Here is a 21,262-nt window from a genome sequence, read left to right as displayed (position 1 = left end):
CGCATGTGACTCGCGAGCCGCGGTTTGCCGACCACGGGTTTAAGCAAACCTGAGACAATGCATGACAAGCCTTTTTTATTCTGAGGTCAAGAGGCAAATGACCTTGCAGGTCACTTTGTAGCAGGATTCTTCATGAGGATCCACAATAGTAGAGCAACGTCGTACGTGCAGTATAGTGAACGTGTTGGTGATAGAAATCTCGCACGTGGAAACTGCTTTGCTAGGAAGGCTCCCTCATTGTGGAACGTAGACCTTCCCTCTCCCAAAGCTTTTATCATGAACAGTGCGTATATCTTCCTCTCCTCTTTCTCCTCCTCCTCCTCCTTTTTAAATTTCAGAGACTTCTAAAAGTAGTGACCTTAAGAGCAATTCTGAGCCTCCCCACCCTTTCTGAGGCCCTGCAGTCCTTTGCAGTGTATGTGTCCGCCAATGCCTTAGTTAAGTGGATGGCAGCAGTTGCTTCATGAATGGCAACATATGGGTAGCTGTAAACACAGCCAATTTAAACACAGATGTGTGAGTGGGCTCTTTGGGGATAGCTGAGAAGGGAATGGAGGTGCCATTTCAAAGGGTTGACAGTAGCAGTTAAGTAGCAGATTATTTGCATTGTGAAACATGGCAAAAGAGCAGTAGGAGGATGTGCAAATCAATTTTGAGTTACACTAAATATAGCACAGAAAGGCAAGGACTGTCAAGTATAAACATTTTGTTCTGTTAGCCTAAGGAAATAATAAATTTCTTCAAGTATTTTTTTTGTAAGAAAAGAAATCCTTTTGAAACACTGCCTTTTCAAATTCAGCAATGAATGGAGTGAATTTTCATTATTTTAAAGTATAGTAAGTGAACTAAGCATTGAATAATTATACAGAAGTGAAATGAAAGTTTACTCTAGGGTGCTCCATGTCTAGTAATTTATTTATTTTTTATTTCAGAGAGGAAGGGAGAGGGAGAGAGAGATAGAAACATCAATGATGAGAGAGAATCATTGATTGGCTGCCTCCTGCACACCTCCTACTGGGGATCGAGCCCACAACCCGGCCATGTGCCCTGACTGGGAATCGAACTGTGACCTCCTGGTTCATAAATGAACACTCAACCACTGAGCCACACCGCTGGGCCCATGTCTAATTTTAATTTATGTGAGATACCCTCTCAAACAATATAGTAGTAATAGAATCAGAATATCAGTGTGGGTTACATATAGTCCTGGCATTTGTATAAGGAAGTGTGTTTGAGCATTGATATTTGGAAGTTGAACTTTTGATTTGTTATAAGGAGATTCTGTTCCTATAAAGCTAAAAGTATTCTTTCGCTTCTAATTATATCACTGCTTAGTTTTAAAGATCTTTAAATAAATTTAAAAATTCTTTAACGCATTAAATACATAGATTAAATATTAACATATGTAATAAAATTAATTTTCAAACCTTAAATATTGGTTTTGCTTATTCAAAGTGATATTAGTTAGCAAATCTCTCCATATTTTTCCATTGTTAAACTTGTCTTTTAAGCACACTCTTGGATAAATTATTTCCAGCATTTCATGTGTTTTTACTTTTTTCCCCCATAGTAGGGCACGACTGAAGAGTTTAAGTCCATGAGGTAAAATATTTTGGTAGGCCTAATTATTTTCATTCAGTATTATGTGTTTCATAGTACATAATATTATGTGCTGGTATGAGCACTTTCTTATTTTATAAAACAAGTCCAGAATACTAGAAGGTATTGAAAGCCTTGATTCTTTTGTACAAAGACAGGGATACTCTTGGAAGTGAAGTGTTGGTTGAAAGGCACCATCACGTGACAGCTTGAAACGTTGACATATTCCAAGATAGCCCAACTCCGGCACCAGAGAAGTATCGGGTCTCCGCGTAGGAGTATGAAAATGTAGGCTGTGTGGAAACTGAGGATCACCTATATCAGTGATGGCGAACCTATGACACGCGTGTCAGAGGTGACATGCGAATTCATTTTTTTGGTTGATTTTTCTTTGTTAAATGGCATTTAAATATATAAAATAAATATCAAAAATATAAATCTTTGTTTTACCATGGTTGCAAATATCAAAAAATTTCTATATGTGACACGGCACCAGAGTTAAGTTAGGGTTTTTCAAAATACTGACATGCCGAGCTCAAAAGGTTCGCCATCACTGACCTATATGGTGGCAAGAAAGAAGGAGACCTGAGTTCTCGTCTTGCCTTTGTGACTGTAAGCCAGTGATTTCTCTTCCACAGGCCAGAGTTTCCTCTTTTATACAATGAAGGCTTGTCTGATATCAGAGTCCCTTTGCTGCCGTGACATTTTGGAAATAATTACCCTAGCAAAGGCCAACTTTGATAGTGAGCATTTAGAACAAACTGAGATTGGGGTCTGGGTATCCTCTTGGTGTTGTGAGATGAATGTGCCTCTCACAGTCACCCATGGGCACCAGGATCTGCTCTAATATCCCCTTAGAAGCCCACACTGTGTCTGCCACAGGAACCTCCGGATGAATCGATGAGTAATCGGCGTGAGAAGAGAGGCAGAGCAGAAAAGCAAGGGCAGCTTGGGGAGCCTGACCTAGGATCAGTCTCTAAGCTGGGCTGGTTTGCGTGATGGGCCTCCAGTGGCCTGGAATGATCTACCCGAGGATATTTTTTTGCATTGATTTTTTTTTTTTAAAGAGAGAGTGGAAGGGAGGGAGAAGTGAAAGAGAGAGAGAGAGAGAGAGAGAGAGAGAGAGAGAGAGAAACATTGATGTGAGAGAGACACATCGATTGGTTACCTCCTGCGTGTGCCCCGACTGGGCAGGGGATCAAACCTGCAACCCAGGTATGTGCCCCTTGACCGGGAATCAAACCCGCAACCCTTCGGTGCACAGGCCAAAGCTCTAACCATTGAACCCACCGGCCAGGGCAGGAATGATCTACCTTTGTTCTGCCTGAATACTACCTTCGTGTAAAGTTGTCACACTGCCTGAAATTTCAGCACTTAGAGATTGAAATTAGGTGTCCACATACTAAAATGTTCTCTTTGAAAGGGTATGGATTTATCCAGTCCCATTGCTTTCCCCATCCTTACTGAGGTGAGAACACCTACTCTGATGGACAGGAAGTTTATGCTGAAAGGGAGGGATGGACACTGAGTTTCTTTGGGGTCAGACAAGCCTGCATGGGGGAAGTGCAGTGAGGGGCTAAGGTGGGGTGACCATGTAATCTGTCCCCTACACTGGGACACTTTTGAGAGTGAAAAGGGATGCTGCTGATAATTTTGCGGAGTCAACAGCAGCCATCCGGGACTGTCTGGGGCAAACAGGGCCATGTGGTTACCCTAACTGAGGGCAGTGTGAGCGAGCCCAGGACATAGGAGAAGGTTTCATCAAGTGTGGGGAAGATGCCAAAGAACACAGAAGCTCTTTCAAAAATGTGCAGGGGAAGTGAGGGGAATTGATTTCTTCCTCTGAATGCTCCTTTCTGTGCGCTTTGTGGTTTTGCTGGAGCAAAAATGGGATGTAGTAGGAAAGGCAGGGGGTTTTAGCATCAGGCCAACCTTCTTCTATTTCTTGTTATCTGTGTGGCTTTAGGGCATGTTATTTCCTTAGTCTAATTTCTTAATTTGTAAAATGATGGCAATCTGCTTTCCAGGGTTTGTGAGGATTACATGAGATAAGAGATCGTAAGCATCCAGGACCTAGTAGGTACTCAGTAAATGCCAGTACTTTCTGTTTTCACTCTTTCCAGATATTAGAACTTTTAATACCATATGTCAGTTATATTGTAAAATAAAATCTGTGTGTGTGAGGGCACACGTGTGGGTGGGTGTGGTCTGATCATTTATTTTTTATATTTTTTCAAAAAATATTTTTATTGATTTCAGAGAGGAAGGGAGAGGAAGAGAGAGAGATGGACACATCAATGAGAAAGAATCATTGATTGGCTTCCTCCTGCATGTTCGCTACTGGGGATCAAGCCTGCAACCCGGGCCTGTGCCCTGACGGGGAATCAAACCATGACTGCCTGGTTCATAGGGCGATGCTCAACCACTGGCAGGGCTGATAGTTTAATTAGTCAACATTTATAATGTTAATGCCATAGGATATTTGGTTCTGTTTTAAGCAGCCAACTTAAACTTCAGGTACACAAGCTGTTCATCAGTTAGTGACTGCAAATGATGTCACTCAATGGGTGGTTTGTCCTGGTCCTCCCAGTACCTGTAGTGCGACACTGGTTCTCTGGGTCTCACCTGTGAAAGGAGATGGTGACACCATTATCTCTTGTACCCCTTCCTGTCCCCGCATCCTGGGGCAAGAGACCCAGCCAGCAGGATCAAGTATCTGTTAGACAATCTGTGACTGGTTTCATTGTTTTTCTTTTCTTTTGATGATGTGGGGAAAATAATACCTCAAATATTTTAAAATGCGCATCTTTTGACTTTGTTCTTTGGCATAGTATTGAAAAGAGATAGATCCCTATGACTTCTGTCAAGGAAACAAGGTGTGCTTTGTAGTGCAGTTCTCATTTTGAAAATTAGTGTTAGGAAAGATTATTATGCCCTCGCACGGGTCTTTTAATGGCACCATTGGATATACAGTGTGTGTGTGTGTGTGTGTGCGCCCTTTGTGGCTCATTTTTCATACCCCTGACACCCTCTTCCACCCTTCCTTCCATAGTATCAAGATTATGTTCTTTAAATAGATATTACTGGTCAGCTTATCCATGTTTTAATTATTTTTATATCTCCTATCTAGAGCATCTGAGTGTGTGTGTGTGTGTCTGTGTGTGTGTGTGTGTGTGTGTGTGTTAATGTGGCTAGAACCATCTCTGGCAAAAGAAGTGCATTGTGTAACTGATAACGTTCTGATGGCTTTTGGAAATGCAGCCACAGTGAAGAGCCATACTGTACTTCAACTTTCAATAACTTTGTATGTTTTTTTAATGGAGCTTCTATTTATAGTTAAAATACCCACTTCCTGATTTTGTAGGGTAAGAAAGGACACAGAGTGAACATGTTCTGAAGATGTCTTGGAAAAAAAAAAAAAGTCTCCCGAAAAAGAACATTTCAAAAGCTTACTGGTAACTTCTTCCAGTGCCTTGCAATCTTCCCAGCCAGGAAGTTCTTTTTTTTCTTTTTTTGGTATCCAATACAAATCCCTGTCCTTGCTGTTCAATCACATTCCTCTCGTCCCGTCCTTAATGGGAAAGAAGCGCTCCCCTGTGCGCTGTCCTTCATAACCTTGCGGGCTGTTGTGCAGCCAGCCGCCTCCCTAGCATCTTTATCTGGCCTAAATAACTGTTTCCTTTTCGTGTCCTCTTAGGACCCATTTCCTAACGTTTTAATCATTTTAGTCGCTCTCCCTTGGACACTCTCCAACCTCTGCTGGTCTTGCTCAGGTTCAGGTCCAAAATAGCTCTTAGCCAGATAATAATAAAGTTCCTTCTGTGGAAGGGCTGTCCCGTGACCCTCCTGAGCAGGCTGCTCGTTTTTTACCTGATCTTACGCACCTTTAAAAATAACTCACTGCATTGCTCATTTATACAGTGCCTTGACCTCAGACAGTTTGCTTCTACTTATATCAGTTTGGGTTTCCCCCATTTTTTATTTGAGCCGTTAGTTTTTACTGCCATCCTAATTAAACCGCCTCCTGTGGTTTCTGTCATCCTTATGGTAGTATCAGCAATTTGCAGCTATCAACGGGAACTAAAAAATGTCAATCCAAGATGCTATTGCTTTAGTAGATATTTGTAATTATATGAATACTTGGTTTTAATTTTTACATTTATTTTAGGCATCCTCTTCCCCCAATTGGTATTTGATTGTTCTCTAATTGACTGTGTTTTAGTTTTGGCTTCCAAGTGATAAGTAATTTGAGAGCTGGAACTCTTTATGTTTTAAACCTTTTATCTCTTCTTTACACTTGAAAAAGTAGTAGCTGTTCCATTCGGTAAATGCATCTTGATGGGAGTGATAGATTGTTCACTTTCCAGAATTCCAAGGTCCACTTGGATGCATTCACATCTTCATAAGAGAGAGTACCTAGCCACATGTACAGTTTTGGTGCACTTAATGGTATTCATTTTCCATTATTTAAGCCAGCCATGAATGTATTACCCAAGGGCTGGGCAAACCCTCATGAAACTTAGATGTAATTGGATCCTGAATCACAGTTCTCTTGAGGGTGGCCCTGGAAACATTTGTGTTGCACCCACCATGGTGGTCTAGAAATCATGTTTTCCCAGTTTATTAGAAAGAATGTTCTGCTGAATTTAATCAGAAGCCTTATAAAAGTTAAAATATGTCACCTATTTTCTCATATCCCCCAGGCACATCGTCATTCTGACATAGAGGAAAATGAAATGGAGTTACTAGGATGCATGTGATCTTTACCAAACACCTTGTGATTTCCCTGCTTGAAAATCTCTGCTTTGGGAATGAAAATGTTACGAGTAATCATGGCCTCTGTTTTGATGCAGATTATCAACATCCTAAGCAATTCCCGTGTCAGGTAATTCTGTGGATGGTAGGAAGCTCAGGTCCTGATGTGGTTAGCAATAGCACCTTCCCATGCTAAATCCCAGAAGAGGCAACATGCACATTCACAATGAAATTACAATTCTTGAGAACAAAGAGGGAAGGGGGAAGAAAAGGGTAGTTGGAAGAATAAATCAGCCCCAAGACACTCTTTGCAATTCTTGAATCATGGACCGGCCAACTCTGATATGAAACCCCACAAGGACCCCGGGCTCTCTAGTGCAGATACCTGTGCAGGATGATGATTCTCTGTGATTGTTAATGTATCAAATATTTAACTATAAGGCATAGATATACCTCGAGTTTTTATTAACTCTCAAGAGACTAAGCTATGTGATACCTACAAATAAGTCACACTGAAGTCTACCTAACACAGGGGTAGGGAACCTTTTTTCCACCAAGGGCCATTTGGATATTTATTTATAACATCATTTGCAAGCCATACGTTCATTATCAACTTAACAATTAGCCTGCTATATTTGGTCATACATTTAATTAACTCACTCCTAATGCCTCGGAAGGGCCAGACCGAATGATTTTGTGGGCCTTATATGGCCCTCGGGCCGTACGTTCCCCACCCCTGAGTCCTAACATTTCATTATAGATGAAAGAGAATGGCATATCTCGAGGATCAGCGTGTTAGGAAGACTTGGTAACTGTAGAAATGTGTCACGCTGTGGTTTCTAGGTATGTTATGAAGAAGGGCTTTGTGTGGAAGGAATGGCAATGCTATATGAATATTTATATGACAGTTTGCGTGTGTTGCTAGGTTAAGTTTCTTCTTTGTGATCCTAGCTTTCTTTATTTCCTGGACTGAGAGGCGTTTATTTTCCACATTAACCTGATATGTAAATTTCTCAGCCCCTGCTGGTGGCTTTTTTCTCCTTCCAATTTAGTGGTATCAGGTCCGTGTCTGGGCAGGGAGTAAACCATCATTAACAACTAGCTAGTGTCTTGTCTTTGTTTAACTGCAGCCAGGCTATGGTCTACCAATTCCTTCTGTAACTGGGAGCTGTTAGCCAATGTGGGATTTATCTAATATGGCTTATGTTCAGTGATTATATATTGAGATTTGGAATGTATGGAAAGGACGCATGTAGCAGTTGTTCAGTATACATTTCTTCTCTGTGCCTGGGCTGAAAGGTCACCATTTCTTGGCACTGTTATCAGACACATGGGCATGTTAAACAAAAGAACCAAAGAGGTGGGGTAAAGATAGATTAAAACCAAAATCGATTTTCAGTTTGACACTTACTATCCATTTTCCTAGTCAGGTGAGTGTTATCTGACAAGTATGCAGAGTTGCTAATTCTTGGCAGCCATGCACTAGATAATACAATCTGCAAAGTCGGGGGTAATTAGATCACAACTGTCTATCGATAGCCTTAGAATGGCAACCGTAGCAGTTTTAGTTGGACAGCAGAATCACTTCAAAATGGTCATGGGATCATTTTAAGAGCTGATCCTATGGAATAATGTCTATCCGACCCAAGAAAGTAAATTATTGACTACCTGAACTTGGGGGAAAATATGTAACAAGATGTTTTGTGACCTTGAAGGGGTGAAGCAATGGTTTAGTAACTGTGTTCTGTTTGTTGCATCCAGGTTAGCCATGGATGAATTCATTCTGTTCTCAAAGAGTTTGTTTTGCAGTGATGTCACTATAAAAGGATGCTGTGGTAATAAATTTCATAAGCTGAAACACTCAACATGCCCCAAAATGTGAAAATGCAGGACTTCCTTTTATATACTAAGTGCAACCTGAAACTTTAGGTTGCGTTTACCTTCCACATCTCATGTGCTTCTTGAGTCTCTGGTCAGCCTACCAGAGCTCCTATCCCTGTAGACAGTTTTCATTCCTGATAAATACACTTATTTGGCACAATCAAAGGTGATCTGAACAATTATACATAGTTTTTCTGTTGTTGTTTTTTTTAAAACATATTTTTATTGATTTCCGAGAGGAAGGGAGAGGGAGATAGAAACATCAATGAGAGAGAATCATTGATCAGCTGCCTCCTGCACACCCTTTACTGGGGATCGAGCCCACAACCCAGGCATGTGCCCTTGACTGGAATCAAACCAGGGACCCTTCAGTCTGCAGGCTGATGCTCTATCCACTTAGCCAAACTGGCCAGGGCTTACATAGTTTTGATTAATGAACATGCTAGGCTTTTTTTGGTAAGATTCAAACAAAGAATGATATCACTAGCAGTTTTGCTAATAAAATAAATACAGATTAAAGACTGGAACCGTTTCTGGTAGACTGTGCAGCCCTAAATCATTCAAAAGTAATGAAGCAGTTTTCTGCAACAGATTGTGTTTCCTTATGAAGGAAGCCACCTTTGTTCCATGTCCCTGATGCATTCCTTGAAGGTGAGGTCACTGCATTACTGATATCTTTTTCCTTTCAGAAAAAGGGAGATGTGGCCCGCTCCCAATGCATTCCATTTCTCACAGCCTGTAAAATAAGCTTAAATGTACCTGTCAATTAAAAGCTTTTGAAGGACAAAAGCCAACCTCAGAGGCTTTGTGAGCCATGAATTGACAATAAAAGACAGTATGCTTCTGTTTTTCAGATAGCCTGTTTAAGGACAAAAGAACTATTCACTCCTACATGACTTTCATGTAGTTGTAATAAGAGGGGGGAGGATGGTCATTTTTGGGGGCACGATTTTCAGGCTGCTCGACTGCAATGATTTGAAACCTGTTTTCAGTTATTCAAACTAATAAAGTCACTGAGTGTGTATCTGTGTATAGAGATATAAATGTCTTTATATCTATATCTTTAGATGAAATTAAATATAAGAAGTAGCTGCCTACCCCCTATAAAATCTAAGCTTTTAGAGTAGGGGTAGGGAAAGTCAGTCCCGTGGGCCATATAAGGCCCGTGAAATTATTTGATCTGGCTCTGCCAAGGCATTAGGGGTGAGTTAATTATATGTTTGACCAAATACAGCAGGTTAATTTTTAAGTTGATAATTTTGTATGGCCGGAGATTGATGTTATAAATATTCAAATGGCCCTTGGTAGGAAAAAGGTTCCCCACCTCTGATTTAGAGACTGTCGGGGTAAGCTCAAACTATCGAAATAGTCTCCGACTATAATCTTCCCAGTCCACCTGTGTCGCCTGAGTCATTCCCTTGCATCTCAGTTAGTGTGACATGACACTCTCTTGATCAAAACTATACAGTGACCCACGAGACTGAAGTGATATAACTGAGTCATGCCTTTTCCTCCACCTTATCGGACACTCATTCTATATTTTGCTCCAGCGATACAGATTCTCTTGCTGTTCATCAAACCACCAAGGCCTGGGACCTTAGCACCTGCTTTTTGCCCTGCGTCAAAGGGAGGTCTTCCCCTCATATTTCAACATGGCTCGCACCTTTACTTCAGTTCGATCTCTTCTCAAATGCCATTTCCTCTGACCACCATATCCAAATAAGCCCCTCCCTCTCCTCCTGTCAGTCTTCCTGCCTTGCCCTGCTTTATTTTTCTTGGTAACACTATGTCCGTTTAAAATTATATATTTGTCTACTCCCCATCCCTCTCCCCAGTAGACAGGAAGGTCTTTGAGGTCCAGGACTTGGACTAAACTTATCCCTGTCTGTATCCTCAGCCGCTGGAACACTGCCTGGTACATAGTAGGGCCTCAATAAGAGTTTGTTAAATGAACAAATCCCCAAGTGAGGTTTACTTGATGTTATGTTGGTCTCAGTTGCTCTGCCAACCTCATATTGAAAAACGTGGCAAACAGGAAAATGATTGTTAATCATTTCAGATGTTTAGGTTGGAACTAAGAATTTTTATAGAGAAGAGAATTAAAGTGTCATACTTGCTCGTAGGGTGATTCATTTTATGTTGTTTTATGAAGATAAACGTGGAATGATTTAAAAAAATAATCTTGCCATGAGTCTTTATTTTTTTTTCAACCTAGGAGATGAGCAACATGATTTCAGACTACAGCAGTATCTCTGCTTTTAGCTTTCGGAAATGAATATGTACCCTTTGTAACCGACTGCGTCGGTGGAATTCAGTACTCATACTTTTAAAGCTACCCAGAACACCAGATAATGAGGGTATGGCAAGGAATGCTGTCTTTTGCATATATTTCTGCAAACTCCTGTGCTTAACATATTCTTGGGAAGAGAAGTGACATTGTTTTCTGTACCTAAAACTGTTTAAGAAGTGGGTGGAAACACCTATTAATCTTGGCTGTGTCGTGACTTGAGCATATTTCCTCCTATGAGGCAGTGTGGATTCAAATTAGCCTTCAGATATCCTTTATTTTTCCTTTGCAGTATAAAACAACTGGATTGTGGGTGGATTCTGGTGAGTGTCCTGAGCCTGTTGATTAATGTCAGGAATGAATTTCCTTTTTCTAATCTAATCCTGGCTGCATACATTACAAGTGGAATTCATTTAAGTGTCTCTGTAGGCACTCATAAACATGACTGCAGTCACATGTCTCACCAAAGACCATACTGAAATCTGCACGCGTTTTCTCCAGCTTATTGACTCGGGGAGTCACAGCCTGCTGAAAATCCCCCTTTCCCATGTTGCCTTCTGTGTCCAACAATGGAATCTCACCGACAGGTACTTCTGTGCTTCCCCATGTATTGGTCCTTGGTTTGCTTTCCGCATAGAATTTAGAAGACGTCTTCTCTACTCCCTAATGGGGAATCACCAAAAACTATTTGGGGCAGTTCTGCAAGGTCACTGTAAGTAAGTAGGCAGCGAATTCAAGCTGGGGCAACTCTCGGTGTCAGCATCTGAGTCATCACAGACACTCACTGAGCTGTTCCAGCCCAGCCCTGCTTTGGGAAACGGGACATTTCACGGGGGTGTTTCCCTTTCCTATTTCTGTTCCCACTGTCAGCTACAGAGTTTCCATCATGCTCCGCCCCTTAGGCTCAGATCCCAAGGTCCGCACCCCCTGAGTTGTCTCCAGTTAGGTAATGCTCTTCTCTCTGGCCCCAGCACAAGATGGCGGCCCCTCCCATGTCTGTGTGTAATGATTATTTGTAACCTTCCAGATTGCAGCCTCAGGGTCAGAGCTCAGGCAGGGATGGTGGTGATCTCCAGCTGGCCGCCAGGCTTCCCCAGCTCCAGGTTCTAGCTCCCACCTTCACACTTGCCTTACCTCACCAGGCCTGTGGGTTCGCTCTGTGGCTTCCCTCACTTGTCATGGGCTAATGACTGTCCTCTGCATCAGGTACACACCTCTGAGGTTGCTGTGGACACCGGCCACCATTCATTCACTCAGTAAATATTTATTTGGGGAAAAGCTCCCTGAGCTGGTTTGACTGCCTCCCCTGTGCAGGCGCTGCAATCTCTGGGTAAACCCATCACGCTTGCTTTTTCTCACCCTCCCTCTTCCCTGCACCTTTTCACTTTTTGTTTGCCTTTTCTTGTCCCTCCTTGCTGCCTACCCCCTCCCAGCCCCATCTCCAGTTTTAGTGTCCGAGCTTTTGTCTTACTCTGTTCAACAGTCCCTGATGCCCTTTTTAAATCACTTAACTACATTTGGTTCACAGTAGAAAAACCAATAGAGAATAAGGAACATAGTAGCCCGGCTGGTGCGCCTCAGTGGTTGAGCATCAACCTATGAACCAGGAAGTCACTGGTTCGATTCCCAATCAGGGCACGTGCCCAGGTTGTGGGCTCGATCCCCAATGTGGGATGTGCAAGAGGCAGCTGATGGATGATTCTCTTTCATCATTGATGTTTCTATCTCTCTCCTTTCCTTTCTGAAATCAATAAAAAACAAAAATAAAAAAAGAACATAGTAAAAGGTAGCTTTAAGAGCACACTTCTCTAATGTTCCTGCAAAACGGAACTTTATCTCCTCCCACCTTCCTTTTTCAAAGAAGAGCTATGAGCTGATTCAAGTTTTTCTACAACGGCCTTGCAAGATCATCCTATTTACCAGGAATTATTTTATAGAGGAAAAATTTGAATTGGCTTTTAGTTGCAGAGTAAATAAATTGCTAGTTAAGTGACTTACATCCGTGGGTCAGATCCAGGTAATGTAAATTTGCCTTTCTTAAAAAATGAAAATTGAAAAATTGAGAAATGGAATTTGTTCCTTGGTAATCTGATTTGTAGAAAGTGGGGAACAAAGGATTCCAAACAGGGCGTTTAAAATCAGTTCTAATTAATTGTGTGTGCAGATGCATCAGCTTAGATTGGGAGGCAATTAGTCTAATTATGTTTAAAATACAGTTGCATGCTTAAATAGATAATCACACCCTCAGGCCTGCCTATCTTTTTCTGTTTTCCCCTTTAGGCATGTAGTGAATTTTTTGGCCATGAAGCATGTCCTCATCAGTGTCTTTTTTAGCAGAACAAAGTGACAGAATACTCATGAGCAGGATTGCACATCATCCCAGCTCAGCCCGATATTTCAGAGATAATACCCACACAACATACCTAGATGGAAAGATTAAGATATGCTGGGGAAAATGTAAAATCCTCCCTCCCCCTTAAATCTAATTTTTGGAAGGTTGAGTTCTCTCTGTAAACTATTGTTCTCAGGCTCCAATTTGGAGGAAACTATAGCTGAGTCCTATTGTGAATGGTATGAAAGAATTTAATTGCAGAGTAAAACTTGAATAAGTTAACACCTTGCCTAACAATATACTATTAGCACGAAAGACTCAGTTGCAGACAAGGGAGAGGGGCCAGGTAAAATTGCCCAGGTAAAATTATCTGGAGTAGTTTTATACCCATCAGGTCATCAGTTGGTACAGCTTACAGTGGATGTGACACTCCTGAAGAAACTGTGCTATCCTTTCCAAGTTAAGCAATTGATATTTATACAGGTGAATGAACAGAGACACTTTCCCTGCCTTTCATTAAAAACTAATGTGACCATTTTTCTCTTCAGTAGATTGTTTTATGGGAAGAATCTATTGAAGGTGGTCTTGTATAAATACTCCCCTATTGCCCTTCCTTTGGTTTCTGGTAGCATTAAAAATGATTTATAAATTACATTTTCATTTTATAGGATATCCTGCAGTTATAAGACTACAGTCTTTATTTCTGACCTTCCGCGGCGATTTTGCTTTTTCTTTCGGCAGTGCTGACTGTATTTCTGACCAATTTTTTTGTAGCAGAAAACTGAAGGTTACTATCATTGCTTTATTTATACTGGATTATGTGGTTTCTCCATGTAGGTTTTCACCCACTGGAATGGGATCTTGAGGCTGGATAGATAGCTGGTGTGTTAGGACAGTTGGAGCTTTGTTTTCTGGACTGTTTTTGCTAATCTCTCTATATAAAACCCTAATATGCAAATAGACCGAATGGCGGGACAACCAAACAACTGAACGACTGGTCACTATGACATGCACTGACCACCGGGGGGTGTGTGGAACATGGCAGCGTCAGCTAAGGCAGGATGGTGGAGCAGGTGAGCCGGGGGCACCAGTCCCAGCTGGGGTGCCGGTTGCTGTCATTGGGGTGAGCTTCTGGTGGTTACTAAAAATACTTTGCTCCAGCGGGCCACGGTCCCACCCGGTGCTCACACCCGCTGCCAGCGCCGGCCCTGATTGCTGGGTGCCGTCAGCAGGTTCGAGTGGCGGCTGCTGGCCCTGATTGTCCCTGAGGGCTTTCCACCTCCCCCTGCTCCCAAATGACATGTCTATAATTTCTGGCCTTCCAGTATGCACACTCATTAGGGCCTTCTGTTCACATGTCATCCATAGATAGACATAGGCTTACATCTAAGAGGATTTGCTCAGAGGTGACAAACAAAAAAAAGTTTCATTTTATTTCCTTCTTTGAGGCTATCTTGCCAGAGTTGGTAGAGTTAAAGTTGTGTTTGAGAGCTTCATCCTTCCTTTTATCTTTGTAACAACCTATTCTTCTTATTATGGAAAACATAAGACATTTTTCAAACTGTAGACCCATTGAGGAGTTTGGTTTGTGTTACAGCAAAAGGTAGATATATTATTTTAGCAGATGTGTGATGCCAGTCATGGTATCATCATGATGGAATATCTGCTTACAGATACGGGATGTGTTTGCTGCCATGTATTTTCCTCTGTGTGTTAAATGATCTATATAAATATGTGACTGTGTTTTATGTAACCTTAACTAAGAACTGGGTAACTCACATTGTTGGTACCTTTAGGACCTTTTTCACACACAGCCTTATATACCAACCTTTTAAATGAAACATTAAATAATAGAACAACTTAAAGATATTAAAGGAATTGACAGATTATAACAGCAGTACTGGAAAACACTGACTTAAGTTTAGAAAAGCTTAGCTCTGTGGGGTTGTCCCTGTGTCCTAGTTAAATATGTGCAACTTAAAAAAAATTATTCTGTCTTATGTATTATTTTTTTTAGACATTCTTCACATAACAGTTTATCGTCAATATTCCTACATGCATTTTGCTTAGTTAGGACACTGGGTTTTGTGTCTTTCCCCATCAAGTAATGCTGGTTATAGTTAGATGAATTTAAATTATTAATTTATGGTCTAGGACAGTGGTCGGCCAACTGCGGCTCGCGAGCCACATGCAGCTCTTTGGCCCCTTGAGTGTGGCTCTTCCACAAAATACCACGTGCGGGTGGGTGCGCACGTACAGTGCAATTGAAACTTCATGGTTCATGCGCAGATGCGGGTGCGCACATACAGTGCAATTGAAACTTCGTGGCTCATGAGCAGATGTCGGTATTTTGTGGAAGAGCCATACTCAAGGGGCCAAAGAGCCGCATGTGGCTCACGAGCCGAAGTTTGCCAACCACTGGTCTAGATTGATTGACATTCTGGCATTGGCAGTGTATTATCTTCTTGAATCTACAAAAAAGATGTCTTGTAAAACTCTAGAATTGGAAGAAAGAGATTATCTATCCAATGTCTTTTTTTAGAAAACGGGGAAGAGCTTTTACAAAAGCAGCAGGAAGTACCTACTGAATCAGCACTGGTCCATTGTGTAGAGGGGTTTGCAGATTTCTAATTAAGCCATGGAATACTTAGGTCCTCAATTCACATAGAAAAAAAATTTAATGGTGGTGAGGTGCACGCAGGTGGTGTGTAGGGCAGCGCATGCAATGACTGACAGTGAAAATTAGAAAAAGTAATATGTGTGGAAACAGCAAGAAAAATTGAAACAGTGTCTTAAAAAAAAAGTGGAACAGTAACAGCAGAGTCCCTCCATGTAATTTTAAGATCAGACAAAAGAATGGCCAGAGTGTAATGGGAGCGTGTAGAAGCCTGTAGCTAAATCAGAAATGAACAGGAATGCAGTTCAAAACCTCGTTTACTGCTCTTTAGTCTGTTGTCCTAGAGACAGACTTAACATATTGACTTTGGCAACTTCGGGGTAGCTTGCCGCGTCTGCAGCTATTTAAGTGGAAATCTGAATTTGTGATTTGAAAATATACGTTTACTATGGTCAGTGCAACAAATTACATTTGGGGTCGGGTGGGAATTCCCAGAAGGTCCTGAGTCATCTTCTAGAAAATAATGAAATAAATGGATCAAATAAAGAATTCTGATTCTCAAGAGTTCAAATAGGGAGAGGCAGAAAAGGAAAGCAAGGCTCATTGAAAACCCAGGGCAAGAGGCTGTTGAGACTGATTTAAATTTCAGGCACCCTCTCACTTTGTAGCATGACAGAGGTAACTGGAGAATGTAGATAGCAACATTAATAGTCATGGGGGTGCTTAAAATACCGTTGAAAGGTTAAAATGAGAAATTTAGCTTAGAATGATCAAGAGCCCATCCAGTTCCAATTTTCAGTGATTCCTAAAAACCAAGTAAGTTTTTCAGCTTTCTCTGACTCTGCCTTTCATGCTTTGCCTTTTGGTGGTGTTGTTACATTTCAAAGTTTTTCTAGAGAAACTATTAATCCAACTAGGGATTGTTTCAAAAGTGTCAAGTGAAAAAAAAAATCATGGAGTTGGGAGAAGGGTCTTGAAGACTGGACAGCTATCATGAAAATGAATTCTCTTCCCTGCAGCGCTATTTTTCAAGACCACCTGTATCGGAAACACCAGGGCGCTGATGGAAAAATGCAGATTCCTAGTCTAGCCCCAGGCCCACTGATTTTGATTTCTTGGGGCGAGGACACAGGAATCTTTATTTTGAACATGTTCTTCTGCCCACTGATGTTTGAGGGAAAACACTTCCAAAATTTAAGTGCAAATCTTAGCAATTAAGACATGCACATTTAATGTTTCAAATCTCTCTTTTCTCTGGGTATCATTTTGGAAGTGGTATTTCATCCTAAAAATATTGCTGAAAGGGAAAGATTAATTAGATGCTAGAACTTGAGGCACTGCACAAGTGAGGTGTCTGTGTGTGGGTAGAAAAGTTTTCATGGAAAGAACTTTTATGTTTGTGATTAAATCATATGTCAGATTGATGATTGAAATGGTTTAGGCAGAGTATTTCCCTTTGGGAGCAGTGGCAGAGAATCATTAAGCATTGTAACTTGTACTCCTATTAAAAACGAAGCCCTGGCATGTAGCTCAGTAGCAGAGCGTTGACCGGAGCTCCATAGGGTCCAGGGTTTGATTCCCCGTCAAGGGCACATACCTGGATTGCAATTCGATCCCCAGCCCCGATTGGGGTGGGCTTGTGCAGGAAGCAACCAATTGATGTGTCTATCTGTCTGTCTGTTTCTTTCTCTCTCTCTCCCCGCCTCTCCTTTCCGCTCTCTCTAAAAAAATCAATGGAAAAATATCCTCTGGTGAGGATTAACAACAACAAAAAAATGTATTCTAGTTGAAGTAGAAAAATATTTGATTAAGACTCAAATCCCTTCCTTCCCATCAAAGGATCCTATTTATAATATTTTTGGCACATAAACTATATTGTTCATATATATAATCTTCATATTTTATTCAAAATATGAATGACGTGAAACTCAAATTACCTAAAACTTTATATCATTTAAAAAATGTTTTTATTGATTTGAGAGAGAGAGAGAAACATGGAGGAAAGGGATACATTGATTAGCTGCCTCCTGCATGCCCCTTACTGGAGATCAAGCCCACAACCTGGGCATGTGCCCTGACCTGAAATCGAACCTGAGACCTCTTGGTGCTTGGGATGATGCTCAACCTACTGAGCCACACTGGCCAGGGCTTTATCAGTTTTGAATGTTATGCTTTCTGCTGTTTAAACTACCTGGTCAACAGACTTGGAGACCGCGGCCATATGGGCCAGAGAAGCCTGCGGCATTGACTTTGCCATGCATCACAGTTCCTTATGGGTGAGAGCTAGCCCCATGTTCCTAGAGCAGTATGTATTTCAGTAACGACACACCTGGGTCTAGTTGTCAGAATGGCATTTCAGTCGGATCTCAGCCTGTGCTTTTGAGTTCTCATTTTAGAAAGATAGCCACACTCACCTTTGGTTTAGATCAGCCGTGGGCAAACTACGGCCCGCGGGCCGGATCCGGCCCGTTTGAAATGAATAAAACTAAAAAAAAAAGACCGTACCCTTTTATGTAATGATGTTTACTTTGAATTTATATTAGTTCACACAAACACTCCATCCATGCTTTTGTTCCGGCCCCCCGGTCCAGTTTAAGAACCCATTGTGGCCCTCGAGTCAAAAAGTTTGCCCACCCCTGGTTAGATGCATTTCTGGAGCAGCTGAACTTGGGCCCTGACTCCAGGACGTGCCCAGGTGGAGCTCAGGTGTGCTGATGTTGGTAGTGGGCCTGTATGGAAGCTCATCTCACAGGTCAGGTGCTTACCAACCCGTCTGTTCCCCCAAGGCTTTAGTTTAGTGAATGGTGATTTAAATACAAACAAAACCCCCAGAAATCCAGACCAAGCAATTCTATATAGAATTGGGGCTGAATTTTACTGCCTGTCTGCTGAAGGGTGAATATGTTGAAGGAAATCTATTCAAGTCTCTTCTAAAGAGTATATAGCATATATTTCCTGTATTAATTGGGGAATGTTTACACCTAGGTTCATTTCCAATAGACTTGAGCAGGGGCATAGGTTTAAATTTTTTTAGCCCCTAGTAGATGGTTTAAAAAGAAGACTTTAGCCCTAACCGTTTTGGCTCAGTGGATAGAGCGTCGGCCTGCGGACTGAAGGGTCCCAGGTTCAATTTTGGTCAAGGGCATGTACCTTGGTTGAGGGCACATCCCCAGTAGAGGGTGTGCAGGCAGCTGATGATCAATGTTTCTCTCCCATCGATGTTTCTAACTTTCTATCCCTCTTCCTTTCTCTCTGTAAAAAATCAATAAAATATATTTCAAAAAAAAATAAATAAAAGGAAGACTTTACTTCTTTCTAGAAGGCCTCCCTGCAATGAGAAGATGCTTAGACGATGTTTATTTAGGTCTTCTAAGCACATGGGCCATTGTATTATGAGGGGCTGGTATAGAAGTGGTGTAAGTCAGGTCAAGAATAAAGCAGGTTAGTATCCTAAGGTGGTCACCATTTCTCAAACCAGTTCCATAAATATTTAAGTGAAACTGCATTTATGATAAAACACCTTTTAATTCATTAAATGACTTTGAATAAGTTGGTTGTCTTAAGATCCCACTCTTAGATGTTCCAGTGTACACTTGGAGAGTTTGTGCTTTGTAAATCTCATTGTAGACCTTAATTATCTTTAAAGAAAAGTTTTTAATTGATAGGTTTCATGTTATAATTGACAGTTAATTGATTGCAGTGATTCTGCTTTAAAATACTGCACTCATTTCATCGGTGTAGAAACGTTTGATGGAGAGGTGGACGTTGCTAAAGCTGGACTCATTAAACGTTTTAAACCTTAGACGGTGCCTTTTGGTTTCTTAGGAGAAGTCTTTGAACAGTTAATTGAATAAAAACCACATAGACTATGCACACTGAGTAGCGGTGACTAGTTCCAAGGTTGATCCTTACAGATGCCTGTTTTGTTTTCTGAACAACAGTCGTGACTCAGAGTCTGCGTATTAACCTCTCATTATTTCTCTCTATGCTTGACTTCAGGAACGTCAGCTCCTTTCTGTATTTCACTTGCACACTTGGCCTGCATCATATTCTTCATGGTTTAATAGAAATATGTGATGGTAACAAAAATAGTCCCTTTACAAAGTAGGTAGAGTTATAATCTTTCTCATTGATGCAGTTTTGGCTGAAACAGAGGACCATGTAAGGTTGTGAAAAGGCAAAAATCCCATGTTGAAGAGGGAGGTAAATAAGAAAAAAAGATTGGTGAAGCATTACTGAAATGAGCCAAATGTATATTTTAATATTTAAGAGTTGAGCAAGAGCTGTGCCAACAATTAAACTATCATTTTTGAGAGTGCATGAAAGACCAGGATGCTATCTAGAAACAGGAAAAGGGCCAGGGAGGAAAAAAAAACTAGTTTGGGAATTATTTACCTGTCAATGTTTATGTCTGAAATAGTTAGATATCCTAAAAATCAAATAGGAGGAAAAAGGATTGGGAAGCTGTAAATGCTGCTTTTGCAGTGATAAAAGGAGGCAGAACCAAATGCCAATGATAAAAGAATTCTTTATAGCAGTATATTAGCGCATCCAAAACACTTTCAGAGGCGGAAGTGAATATTCCCTGAGCTAAGGAGCCTGTAGTAAGTTTTGTTTAGCACTTAGATGAGGTGGAGGAGTAAACCCTGGTGCATTGTTGACTGAGTTGTGCCAGAGTAATGGAGGCAATGACTTGTTCATTGTGAAAGCAGCACAGACTTGATCCTTGACCTTTCTGTTGTCAAATCTGATCTTGAGAAAGTCTGTTCACCCTGATAGACAGTAGCCCTTGGTTCTCAGCTTCTGTCCCTCACAGGTGTCTATTAGGACAGATCCATAAGGATGTGCTGTGTGTTTGGGACAGAGGCGTCCCATAGATTCATGCATTGGTAAATTGGGAAGGCAGTGGAGTATCTATGGCAGCTTTACAGTATATTCTGTGTTTTTCCTAGTGGTGAAGATGGCTTGTGGCCACACCATTTGGCCAGGGCCAGAGTTCCCCCATGGACCGGACACCTGGCGGACTTCCTTCCCCTCTGCTGGACTTGGGCTGCCGTCCAATCCTGAAGACACTCTCAGTTATCAGCTTTTCTTTTGGGAACCTCACGCCTCAGTATTATCATGTCTCAACAGTCACACTGTAGAAAAGATAATGGTATTTGAGCAACATTTTTCTAAAGGTGTCCTGGAGTGGTGACCGAGTGCTTACAGAGGTTGTATTGTCCTCTGGCTCATCCCTTTGTTATGAGGTTCAGTCTCTTGTCAAACGGATGCTTTTAGCTTCCCATATTCTAGGTCCCAGGAAGAGGAAGGGTTTTTATTTTATTTTTTTATTTATTGTCTAAAGTTTTACAGGTCTCCTTTTTCCCCAATTGACCCCCGACCCCCAAGGAAGAGGAAGTTTTTATTCTATTCCCTCCGTTTCTTCTCTTTGTCCTTTGACATTGGTCTAGAGTGTCCATAAACCTCTGACATTTCTTCTCTTTTATTCTGAGTTTGTCTGAAGAGTTCTGTGTGTACCTGAAAATGTGTCTTTTTTCTGAAGGAAGGATCCACAAATTTTCTTCAGCTTTCCTAGAGCTCCAAAACCCCAAATGATAAGAACCTCAGATCTTGAATAAGATTATTTCTTATTTCCTGATTAAGACTACAGTATTCTCTCTCTGCAGTCTTATTACTAACTAGAGACCCAGTGTATGAAATTCATGCTCGGGTAGGGTCCCTAGTGGCCGCCGGCCAGGGCCTCCCTTCCCTCCCCCCCACCCCCCCGGGCTGCCTGCCACTGCCGCTG

At 41.4% G+C, this 21,262-nt stretch overlaps 1 protein-coding gene and 1 long non-coding RNA gene across 3 annotated transcripts in view; both read left to right on the top strand.

The window, feature by feature from the left end:
• Positions 1-21,262, top strand: part of SH3RF1 (SH3 domain containing ring finger 1) — a 168,670-nt gene that overhangs the window by 7,736 nt on the left and 139,672 nt on the right. The window lies entirely within an intron of this gene.
• LOC106725157 lies at positions 1,112-12,174 on the top strand. Its single transcript, XR_001361029.1, has 3 exons — positions 1,112-1,122; positions 6,268-6,276; positions 12,068-12,174. It is a non-coding gene; the product is annotated as an uncharacterized LOC106725157 (long non-coding RNA).

This window comes from Myotis brandtii, unplaced genomic scaffold, assembly GCF_000412655.1.
Source record: "Myotis brandtii unplaced genomic scaffold, ASM41265v1 scaffold14, whole genome shotgun sequence".
NCBI lineage: Eukaryota > Metazoa > Chordata > Mammalia > Chiroptera > Vespertilionidae > Myotis > Myotis brandtii.
Note: the sequence above shows the minus strand (reverse complement) of the source record. Positions and strands in the feature narration are given on the sequence as shown.